The sequence below is a fragment of the Lolium perenne genome, chromosome 7 (assembly GCF_019359855.2).
Source record: "Lolium perenne isolate Kyuss_39 chromosome 7, Kyuss_2.0, whole genome shotgun sequence".
Taxonomy (NCBI): domain Eukaryota; kingdom Viridiplantae; phylum Streptophyta; class Magnoliopsida; order Poales; family Poaceae; genus Lolium; species Lolium perenne.
This window is the reverse complement of record NC_067250.2, coordinates 133,322,501-133,333,805: the sequence shown is the minus strand read 5'-3', so window position 1 is coordinate 133,333,805 and position 11,305 is coordinate 133,322,501.

Below are 11,305 nucleotides of genomic sequence, written 5' to 3'. Positions count from 1 at the left end.
GGAACTGGCACTTCGGCATCTTGTTAATAGGTTAGTTCCAGAAAATGCACGAATATGACATAAAGTGTGCATAAAACATGTAGATAACATCAATAATGTGGCATGGAACACAAGAAATTATCGATACGTCGGAGACGTATCAGCATCCCCAAGCTTAGTTCTGCTCATCCCGAGCAGGTAAAACGATAACACAGATAATTTCTGGAGTGACATGCCATCATAACCTTGATCATACTATTTGTAAAGCATATGTAGTGAATGCAGCGATCAAAACAATGTATATGACATGAGTAAACAAGTGAATCATAAAGCAAGGACTTTTCATGAATAGCACTTCAAGACAAGCATCAATTAAGTCTTGCATAAGAGTTAACTCATAAAGCAATAATTCATAGTAAAAGCATTGAAGCAACACAAAGGAAGATTAAGTTTCAGCGGTTGCTTTCAACTTATAACATGTATATCTCATTGATATTGTCAACATAGAGTAATATAACAAGTGCAATATGCAAATATGTAGGAATCAATGCACATTTCACACAAGTGTTTGCTTCTTGAGATGGAGAGAAATAGGTGAACTGACTCAACATTGAAAGTAGAAGAATTGTCCTCCATAGAGGAAAAGCATCGATTGCTATATTTGTGCTAGAGCTTTGATTTTGAAAACATGAAACAATTTTGTCATCGGTAGTAATAAAGCATATGTATCATGTAAATTATATCTTACAAGTTGCAAGCCTCATGCATAGTGTACTAATAGTGCCCGCACCTTGTCCTAATTAGCTTGGACTACCGGATCATCACAATGCACATGTTTTAACCAAGTGTCACAAAGGGGTACCTCTATGCCGCCTGTACAAAGGTCTAAGGAGAAAGCTCGCATTGGATTTCTCGCTATTGATTATTCTCAACTTAGACATCCATACCGGGACAACATAGACAACAGATAATGGACTCCTCTTTTATGCATAAGCATGTAGCAACAATTAATAATTTTCTCATTTGAGATTGAGGATATATGTCCAAAACTGAAACTTCCACCATGGATCATGGCTTTAGTTAGCGGCCCAATGCTCTTCTCTAACAATATGCATGCTTAACCATAAGGTGGTAGATCTCTCTTACTTCAGACAAGACGGACATGCATAGCAACTCACATGAAATTCAACAATGAATAGTTGATGGCGTCCCCAGTAAACATGGTTATCGCACAACAAGCAACTTAATAAGAGATAAAGTGCATAATTACATATTCAATACCACAATAGTTTTTAAGCTATTTGTCCCATGAGCTATATATTGCAAAGGTGAATGATGGAATTTTAAAGGTAGCACTCAAGCAATTTACTTTGGAATGGCGGAAAATACCATGTAGTAGGTAGGTATGGTGGACACAAATGGCATAGTGGTTGGCTCAAGTATTTTGGATGCATGAGAAGTATTCCCTCTCGATACAAGGTTTAGGCTAGCAAGGCTTATTTGAAACAAACACAAGGATGAACCGGTGCAGCAAAACTCACATAAAAGACATATTGAAAACATTATAAGACTCTACATCGTCTTCCTTGTTGTTCAAACTCAATACTAGAAATTATCTAGACTTTAGAGAGACCAAATATGCAAACCAAATTTTAGCAAGCTCTATGTATTTCTTCATTAATGGGTGCAAAGTATATGATGCAAGAGCTTAAACATGAGCACAACAATTGCCAAGTATCACATTACCCAAGACATTTATAGCAATTACTACATGTATCATTTTCCAATTCCAACCATATAACAATTTAACGAAGAAGAAACTTCGCCATGAATACTAAAAGCTAAGAACACATGTGTTCATATGCAACAGCGGAGCGTGTCTCTCTCCCACACAAGCATGATGTAATCCAATTTATTCAAACACAAACAAAAACAAAAACAAACCGACGCTCCAAGCAAAAGCACATAAGATGTGATGGAATAAAAATATAGTTTCAGGGGAGGAACCTGATAATGTTGTCGATGAAGAAGGGGATGCCTTGGGCATCCCCAAGCTTAGACGCTTGAGTCTTCTTAGAATATGCAGGGGTGAACCACCGGGGCATCCCCAAGCTTAGAGCTTTCACTCTCCTTGATCATGTTGCATCATATTCCTCTCTTGATCCTTGAAAACTTCCTCCACACCAAACTCGAAACAACTCATTAGAGGGTTAGTGCACCATAAAAATTAACATATTCAGAGCTGACACAATCATTCTTAACACTTCTGGACATTGCATAATGCTACTGGACATTAATGGATCAAAGAAATTCATCCAACATAGCAAAAGAGGCAATGCGAAATAAAAGGCAGAATCTGTCAAAACAGAACAGTTCGTATTGACGAATTTTAAAATGGCACCAGACTTACTCAAATGAAAATGCCCAAATTGAATGAAAGTTGCGTACATATCTGAGGATCATGCATGTAAATTGGTTTAATTTTCTGAGCTACCTACAGGGAGGTGGACCCAGATTCGTGACAGCAAAGAAATCTGGAACTGCGAAGTAATCCAAATCTAGTACTTACTTTTCTATCAAAGACTTTACTTGGCACAACAAAACACTAAACTAAGATAAGGAGAGGTTGCTACAGTAGTAAACAACTTCCAAGACACAAAATAAAAACAAATTACTGTAGCAAAATAACACATGGGTTATCTCCCAAGAAGTTCTTTTCTTTATAGCCATTAAGATGGGCTCAGCAGTTTTAACGATGCACTCGCAAGAAATATTATTTGAAGCAAAAGAGAGCATCAAGAGGCAAATTCAAAACACATTTAAGTCTAACATGCTTCCTATGCATAGGAATCTTGTAAATAAACAAGTTCATGAAGAGCAAAGTAACAAGCATAGGAAGATAAAACAAGTGTAGCTTCAAAAATTTCAGCACATAGAGAGGCATTTTAGTAACATGAAAATTTCTACAACCATATTTTCCTCTCTCATAATAACTTTCAGTAACAACATGAGCAAACTCAACAATATAACTATCACATAAAGCATTCTTATCATGAGTCTCATGCATAAAATTATTACTCTCCACATAAGCATAATCAATTTTGTTAGTTGTAGTGGAAGCAAATTCAACAAAGTAGCTATCATTATTATTCTCATCATCAAATATAGGAGGCATATTGTAATCATAATCAAATTCATCCTCCATAACAGGTGGTAACAAAAGACTACTATCATTATAATCATCATAAATAGGAGGCAAAGTATCATCAAAGTAAATTTTCTCCTCAATGCTTGGGGGACTAAAAAGATCATGCTCATCAAAGCCAGCTTCCCCAAGCTTAGAATTTTCCATATCATTAGCAACAATGGTGTTCAAAGTGTTCATATTAATATGTTCCATGGGTTTTTTAATTTTCGGATCAAACCATCCATGTCTTAAATCAGGAAATAGAGTAAAAAGCTCATTGTTGTCCATTATGCCAAACTAGTGTAAACAAGAAACAAAAAGATGCAATTGCAGGATCTAAAGGAAATAGCTTTGAGTACTTACGGCGGAAAATAGCTTGGTAGCCGAGGTCCGGAGTGTGAGTACCTTTTACCTTTCTTCCCCGGCAACGGCGCCAGAAAATAGCTTGATGTCTACGTTCCCCCTCCTTTCCTGTAGACAGTGTTGGGCCTCCAAGAGCAGAGGTTTGTAGAACAGCAGCAAGTTTTCCCTTAAGTGGATCACCCAAGGTTTATCGAACTCAGGAAGGAAGAGGTCAAAGATATCCCTCTCATGCAACCCTGCAACCACAAAGCAAGAAGTCTCTTGTGTCCCCAACACACCTAATAGGTGCACTAGTTCGGCGAAGAGATAGTGAAATACAGGTGGTATGAATATATATGAGCAGTAGCAACGGTGCCAGAAAATAGCTTGCTGGCGTGTAGTTGATGGTGGTAGTATTGCAGCAGTATTAACACAGTGAAACAGTAAACAAGCAGTAGTAACGCAGCAGTATTTAGGAACAAGGCCTAGGGATTACACTTTCACTAGTGGACACTCTCAACATTGATCACATAACAAAATAGATAGATGCATACTCTACACTTTTGTTGGATGATGAACACATTGCGTAGGATTACACGAACCCTCAATGCCGGAGTTAACAAGCTCCACAATAATGCTCATGTTTAAGTAACCTTATAGTGTAAGATAGATCAATAGACTAAACCAAGTACTAACATAGCATGCACACTGTCACCTTCATGCATATGTAGGCGGAATAGATCACATCAATATTATCATAGCAATAGTTAACTTCGCAATCTACAAGAGATCATGATCATAGCATAAACCAAGTACTAACACGGTGCACACACTGTCACCTTTACACACGTGCAGGAGGAATAGAACTACTTTAATAACTTTGCTAGAGTAGCACATAGATAAATTGTGATACAAACTCATATGAATCTCAATCATGTAAAGCAGCTCATGAGATTATTGTATTGAGGTACATGGGAGAGATGAACCACATAGCTACCGGTACAGCCCCGAGCCTCGATGGAGAACTACTCCCTCCTCATGGGAGCAGCAGCGGTGATGAAGATGGCGGTGGAGATGGCAGCGGTGTCGATGGAGAAGCCTTCCGGGGGCACTTCCCCGCTCCGGCAGCGTGCCGGAACAGAGATTCCTGTCCCCCAGATCTTGGCGTCGCGATGGCGGCGGCTCTGGAAGGTTTCTGTGGTTTTCGTCGAACGCATCAGGGTTTTCGATCCAGGGGCTTTAAATAGGCGAAGAGGCGGCGCAGGAGGGTCGAAGGGGCGATGACACCATAGGGCGGCGCGGCCAGGGCCTGGGCCGCGCCGGCCTATGGTCTGGGGCCCAAAGTGCCCCCTCTGGTCCTTCCCGGGTGTTCTGGATGCTTCCGGTGAAAATAGGAACTTCGGCGTTGATTTCGTCCGATTCCGAGAATATTTCGTTACTAGGATTTCTGAAACCAAAAACAGCAGAAAACAGGAACTGGCACTTCGGCATCTTGTTAATAGGTTAGTTCCAGAAAATGCACGAATATGACATAAAGTGTGCATAAAACATGTAGATAACATCAATAATGTGGCATGGAACACAAGAAATTATCGATACGTCGAAGACGTATCAGGGATGCCCAAGGCATCCCCTTCTTCATCGACAACTTATCAGGTCACCTCTAGTGAAACTATATTTTTATTCAGTCACATCTTATGTGCTTTGCTTGGAGCGTCTGTTTGTTTTTGTTTTTGTTTTTGTTTGAATAAAGTCGGATCCTAGCATTCTTTGTGTGGGAGAGAGACACGCTCCGCTGTTTCATATAAACATATGTGTTCTTAGCTTTATTCTTAATGTTCATTACGAAGGTTGAACTACTTCGTTCATAGATATATGGTTGGAAACAGAAAATGCCGCATGTGGTAAATGGTATAATGTCTTGAATAATTTGATACTTGGCAATTGTTGTGCTCATATAGATCATGTTTAAGCTCTTGCATCATGTACTTTGCACCTATTAATGAATAACTACATAGAGCTTGTTAAAATTTGGTTTGCATGATTGGTCTCTCTAAGTCTAGATATTTTCTGGTTGAGGTTTTTGAACAACAAGGAGACGATGTAAAGTCTTATAATGCTTACAATATGTTCATATGTGAGTCTTACTGTACCAGTTTATACTTGAGTTTGCTTCAAATAACCTTGCTAGCCTAGCCTTGTATTGAGAGGGATTCTTCTCGTGCATCCAAATCCTTGAGCCAAAAACTATGCCATTTGTGTCCACCATACCTACCTACCACATGGTATTTCTCTGCCATTCCAAACTACATTACTTTAGTGCTACCTTTAAAACTTCTATTCTTTGCCTTTACAATACATAGCTCATGGGAAAATAGCCTTAAAAATTATTGTGGTGAAGAATATGTACTTATGTATCTTATTTCTTAATAAGTTGCTTGTTGAGCGGTAACCATGTTTCTGGGGACGCCATCAACTTTTACCTTTGTTGAATATCATGTGAGTTGCTATGCATGTTCGTCTTGTCTGAAGTAAGAGCGATTTTCATGATCAAATGGTTTGAGTATGCATATTGTTAGATAAGAACATTGGGCCGCTAACTAAAGCCATGAATCATGGTGGAAGTTTCAGTTTGGACACAAAACCTCAATCTCTTATGAGAATATTAACTGTTGTTGAATGCTTAAGCATTAAAAGAGGAGTCCATTATCTGTTGTCTATGTTGTCCCGGTATGGGTGTCTAAGTTGAGAATGATCAAAAGCGAGAAGTCCAATGCGAACCTTCTCCTTAGACCCTTGTACAGGCGGCATAGAGGTACCCCTTTGTGACACTTGGTTGAAACATATGTTATGCAATGATAATCCGTGTTAATCCAAGCTAATTAGGACAGGGTGCGAGCACTATTATTATACTATGCATGAGGCTTGCAACTTATAGGATGTCTTATACATAACACATATGATTTATTACTACCGTTGACAAAATTGTTTCTATGTTTTCAAAATGAAAAGCTCTAGCACAAAAATAGTAATCCATGCTTCCCTCTGCGAAGGGCCTATCTTCTACTTTATTGTTGAGTTAGTTTACCTATTCTTTCTATCTTAGAAGCAAACACTTGTGTAAACTGTGTGCATTGATTCTTACATGTTTACCTATTGCACTTGTTATATTACTTTGTGTTGACAATTATCCATGAGATATATATGTTGAAGTTGAAAGCAACCGCTGAAACTTATATCTTCTTTTGTGTTGCTTCAATACCTTTACTTTGAATTTCTTGCTTTATGAGTAACTCTTATGCAAGTCTTATTGATGCTTGTCTTGAAAGTATTATTCATGAAAAGTATTTGCTATATGATTCATTTGTTTACTCATTATCTTCATCATTGCTTCGAATCGCTGCATTCATCTCATGTGCTTTACAACAGTATTGATCAAGATTATGATAGCATGTCACTTCAGAAATTATCTTTGTTATTGTTTACCTACTCGAGGGCGAGTAGGAACTAAGCTTGGGGATACTTGATACGTCTCAAACGTATCTATAATTTCTTTTGTTCCATGCTACTTTTATGATGATACTCACATGTTTTATACACATTATATGTCATTATTATGCATTTTCCGGCACTAACCTATTGACGAGATGCCGAAGAGCTAGTTGCTGTTTTCTGCTGTTTTTGGTTTCAGAAATCCTAGTAAGGAAATATTCTCGGAATTGGACGAAATCAACGCCCAGGGGCCTATTTTTCCACGAAGCTTCAGAAGAACGAAAGGGAAACGAAGTGGGGCGACGAGGCGGCCACACAACAGGGCGGCGCGGCCCAGGTCCTGGCCGCGTGGCCCTAGCGTGTGGGCCCCTCGTGACGCCCCCTGACCTGCCCTTCCGCCTACTTAAAGCCTTCGTCGCGAAACCCCCAGTACCGAGAGCCACGATACGGAAAACCTTCCAGAGACGCCGCCGCCGCCAATCCCATCTCGGGGGATTCAGGAGATCGCCTCCGGCACCCTGCCGGAGAGGGGAATCATCTCCCCGAGGGCTCTTCATCGCCATGATCGCCTCCGGATCGATGTGTGAGTAGTTCACCCCTGGACTATGGGTCCATATCAGTAGCTAGATGGTCATCTTCTCCTCATTGTGCTATCATGTTAGATCTTGTGAGTTGCCTATCATGATCAAGATCATCTATTTGTAATGCTACATGTTGTGTTTGTTGGGATCCGATGAATATTGAATACTATGTCAAGTTGATTATCAATCTATCATATATGTTGTTTATGTTCTTGCATGCTCTCCGTTGCTAGTAGAGGCTCTGGCCAAGTTGATACTTGTAACTCCAAGAGGGAGTATTTATGCTCGATAGTGGGTTCATGCCTCCATTGAATCTGGGACAGTGACAGGAAGTTCTAAGGTTGTGGATGTGCTGTTGCTACTAGGGATAAAACATCGATGCTTTGTCTAAGGATATTTGTGTTGATTACATTACGCACCATACTTAATGCAATTGTCTGTTGTTTGCAACTTAATACCGGAAGGGGTTCGGATGATAACCTGAAAGTGGACTTTTTAGGCATAGATGCATGCTGGATAGCGGTCTATGTACTTTGTCGTAATGCCTTGATTAAATCTCATAGTACTCATCATGATATATGTATGTGTATTGTTATGCCTTCTTTATTTGTCAATTGCCCAACTGTAATTTGTTCACCCAACATGCTATTTATCTTATGGGAGAGACACCGCTAGTGAACTGTGGACCCCGGTCCATTCTTTACATCTGAAATACAATCTACTGCAATTGTTCTTTACTGTTCTTCGCAAACAAACATCATCTTCCACACTATACAATTAATCCTTTGTTACAGCAAGCCGGTGAGATTGACAACCTCACTGTTACGTTGGGCAAAGTACTTTGATTGTGTTGTGCAGGTTCCACGTTGGCACCGGAATCCCTGGTGTTGCGCCGCACTACACTTCGCCGCCATCAACCTTCAACGTGCTTCTTGGCTTCTCCTGGTTCGATAAACCTTGGTTTCTTTCTGAGGGAAAACTTGCTACTGTACGCATCACACCTTCCTCTTGGGGTTCCCAACGGACGTGTGTTAATTGCACGCATCAGTACCTGATCCGTCAGTTGAACTAGCCCCAACTACCATTATCCCTGTACAATATAGAATTGCGTATCTAAAGATATGTGATGAATTCGGCAGATGTATTGAATAATTAAAGTTGGAGATTTTCCCTGACTCTGCGATTCAAGCAAAATCTCGGGGGCTACTGACATAGGCATCCCCAATGGGCCTGCCGAAGATGGTACCCGGGGTTTATTGAAGGCCCGTAACCCGAAGAACAAGAAGATTCGGAAGCCCAAGAAGCTATTAGGGAAAGCTAGAGTTGTAATAGGAAGCATTACTTGTAATCTTGCGGGACGGGTCAGAAACCCTCCCGGACTCTGTAAACTTGTGTATTACGAAACCCTCGGCTCCACCTCCTATATAAGGGGGAGTCGAGGGACAAAGAAAGGACCGAATTTACTGTCAACACAACCCTAGTTTCATATTCGTCGAGTACTTTTCGGCTGAAACCTTCGAGATCTACTTGCCCTCTACATCCAACGAAACCCTAGTCTACAATCCGTAGGCATTGACAAGTTAATACCTTGTCAGAAAGAGAGGGTAAGGCGAGGCTTTGAAGGGGAGGGGTCGGGCCGAGGGGTGCTCGTGGGCGCGGGAAGAGCGGGGCAGAGGTAGGAGAAGGCCCCGACAGGTGGGGTCAGGCGGCAGGGGGAGTAGGGAGGGGGCGGGGCTGTCCGGCTGGGCCGTCGCTTTTTTATTTTATTTTTATTTTTATTTTTCTTTTCCTTTTTCTTTTCTGTTTTATTTATTTGCAAAACCTTTTGGGCACAAAAAATAATTCATAAAAATACAAATAAAATATCTGTGGATTCCTTGTGAAAATGGCTTCATTTTGGAACCACTCTTAAAACCAAATAAAAACTTTATGAAACCAAAGTTGGCATGCATGCCTAGGTGTCCATTAGAGCCATTTTAGGATTTGGGGTTCTGAAATGAAATTTGAAATTTTCCCCTAGCATCCAATGATTTCATGATAGTTATGAATGCAATGCATGATGTATGAAAATTTAAATTTTGGGGTGTTACAAACCTACCCCTTTAAGATGAATCTCGTCCTCGAGATTCATAAAGACTAGCAAATAGGTGTCGATGGTCTTCTCGAAAATCATCTTCTCACTCCCAAGTAGCTTCTTCCTCGGTGTGGTGATTCCGCTGGACCTTGCATAATCTTATCACCTTAGTACAAGTAGCTCTTTCTGTTGTCTCAAGTATCTTGATTGGCTTTTCTTCGTATGTAAGATCACTCTCCAACTGTACCTCCTCAAGTGGCATTGTATCTCTCAACGGGGTCTCTGCCATATCTGGGTGGCACTTCTTCAGTTGGCTCACATGGAACACATTATGAACGCAGATAGAGATTCAGGCAGTTCCAAATCATATGCAACTTCACCTTTGCGAGCCAGGATCTTGAATGGTCCTACAAATCGGGGTGCTAATTTTACCTTGACTCCAAATCTCTTCACATCACGTAGCGGTGAGACTCTAAGGTATGCTCTATCACCTATCTCATAGGTGACTTCCCTATGCTTTGAGTCAGTGTAGATCTTTGATACGTTGCAAACGTATCTATAATTTTTTATGCTCCATCTTCTTTTACACCAATTTATATGTATTTTGTTTACACTTTGTGGCACTTTTATGGATTTTTTCGAACTAACCTATTAACAAGGTGTCAGAGTGCCAGTTCTTGTTTTTTGCTGTTTTGTATTTCAGAAAAGTTGTATAGGAAATATTCTCGGAATTGGAGGAAACAAAAGCCAAACCCCCTATTTTTTCCGACACGAGGACGGAGTCCAAAGCAGAGACGGAGGAGGGCACGAGGGCAGGCACACCATGCCTGGGCGCGGCCTCCCCCCTTGCCACGCCTAGGGGTGGTGTGGGGCCCTTCCTCCTATAAGATGTATCCCGACGCGAAAACCCTAAATCATCCAGCCTCCGTCCACGAAAAGTCTTGTAGCTCCACCGCCATTGAAGACAAGTTTTGGGGGACAGAAGTCTCTATTCTGGCACCCTGCCGGGACAGGGAATTGCCCCCGGAGCCATCTCCATCGACTCCACCGCCATCTTCATCACTGTTGCTGACTCCCGTGATGAGGAGGGAGTAGTTCTCCCCCGAGACTGAGGGCTTTATCAGTAGCTATGTGGTCTATCTCTGATATGATCTTTATGTGATCATGAGCTTTGTAATCTAGTTGAATAAGTAGATGTTATTCTTCAACTATTATGCTACTCAAGTGGTTTTATTATGTGATCTCCGGAGACACCTTGTCCCACGGTGTGAAGGTGACAGTGTGCATACCGTGTGTGTCTCTTAAGCTTGATTTACAGAAATACTTATAAATTGTGGTGTCTTGTTAGTACAATCTTTGTATGCTCAAAGTTATAGCGTGGGGCGTCCATAGATTGGGAACGTGAACTTTAAGGAAGTGCTTATGCAGCCCTACGCGGTGAATTTGTGTTTGTTATCCAACTGGAGAGTGGTTCATAGTAGCATAGTGAAGAGATAATATTTATGTATTCAATTATGATATTAGTGTCCACTAGTGAAAGTATGATCTCTAGGCCTTGTTTCTAAGCATTGAAACACCGTTTACAACCAGTTCTGCTATATGTTTGCTTGCTTCCATTTTTATTTCAGATTTCAATTACCACTCATAATC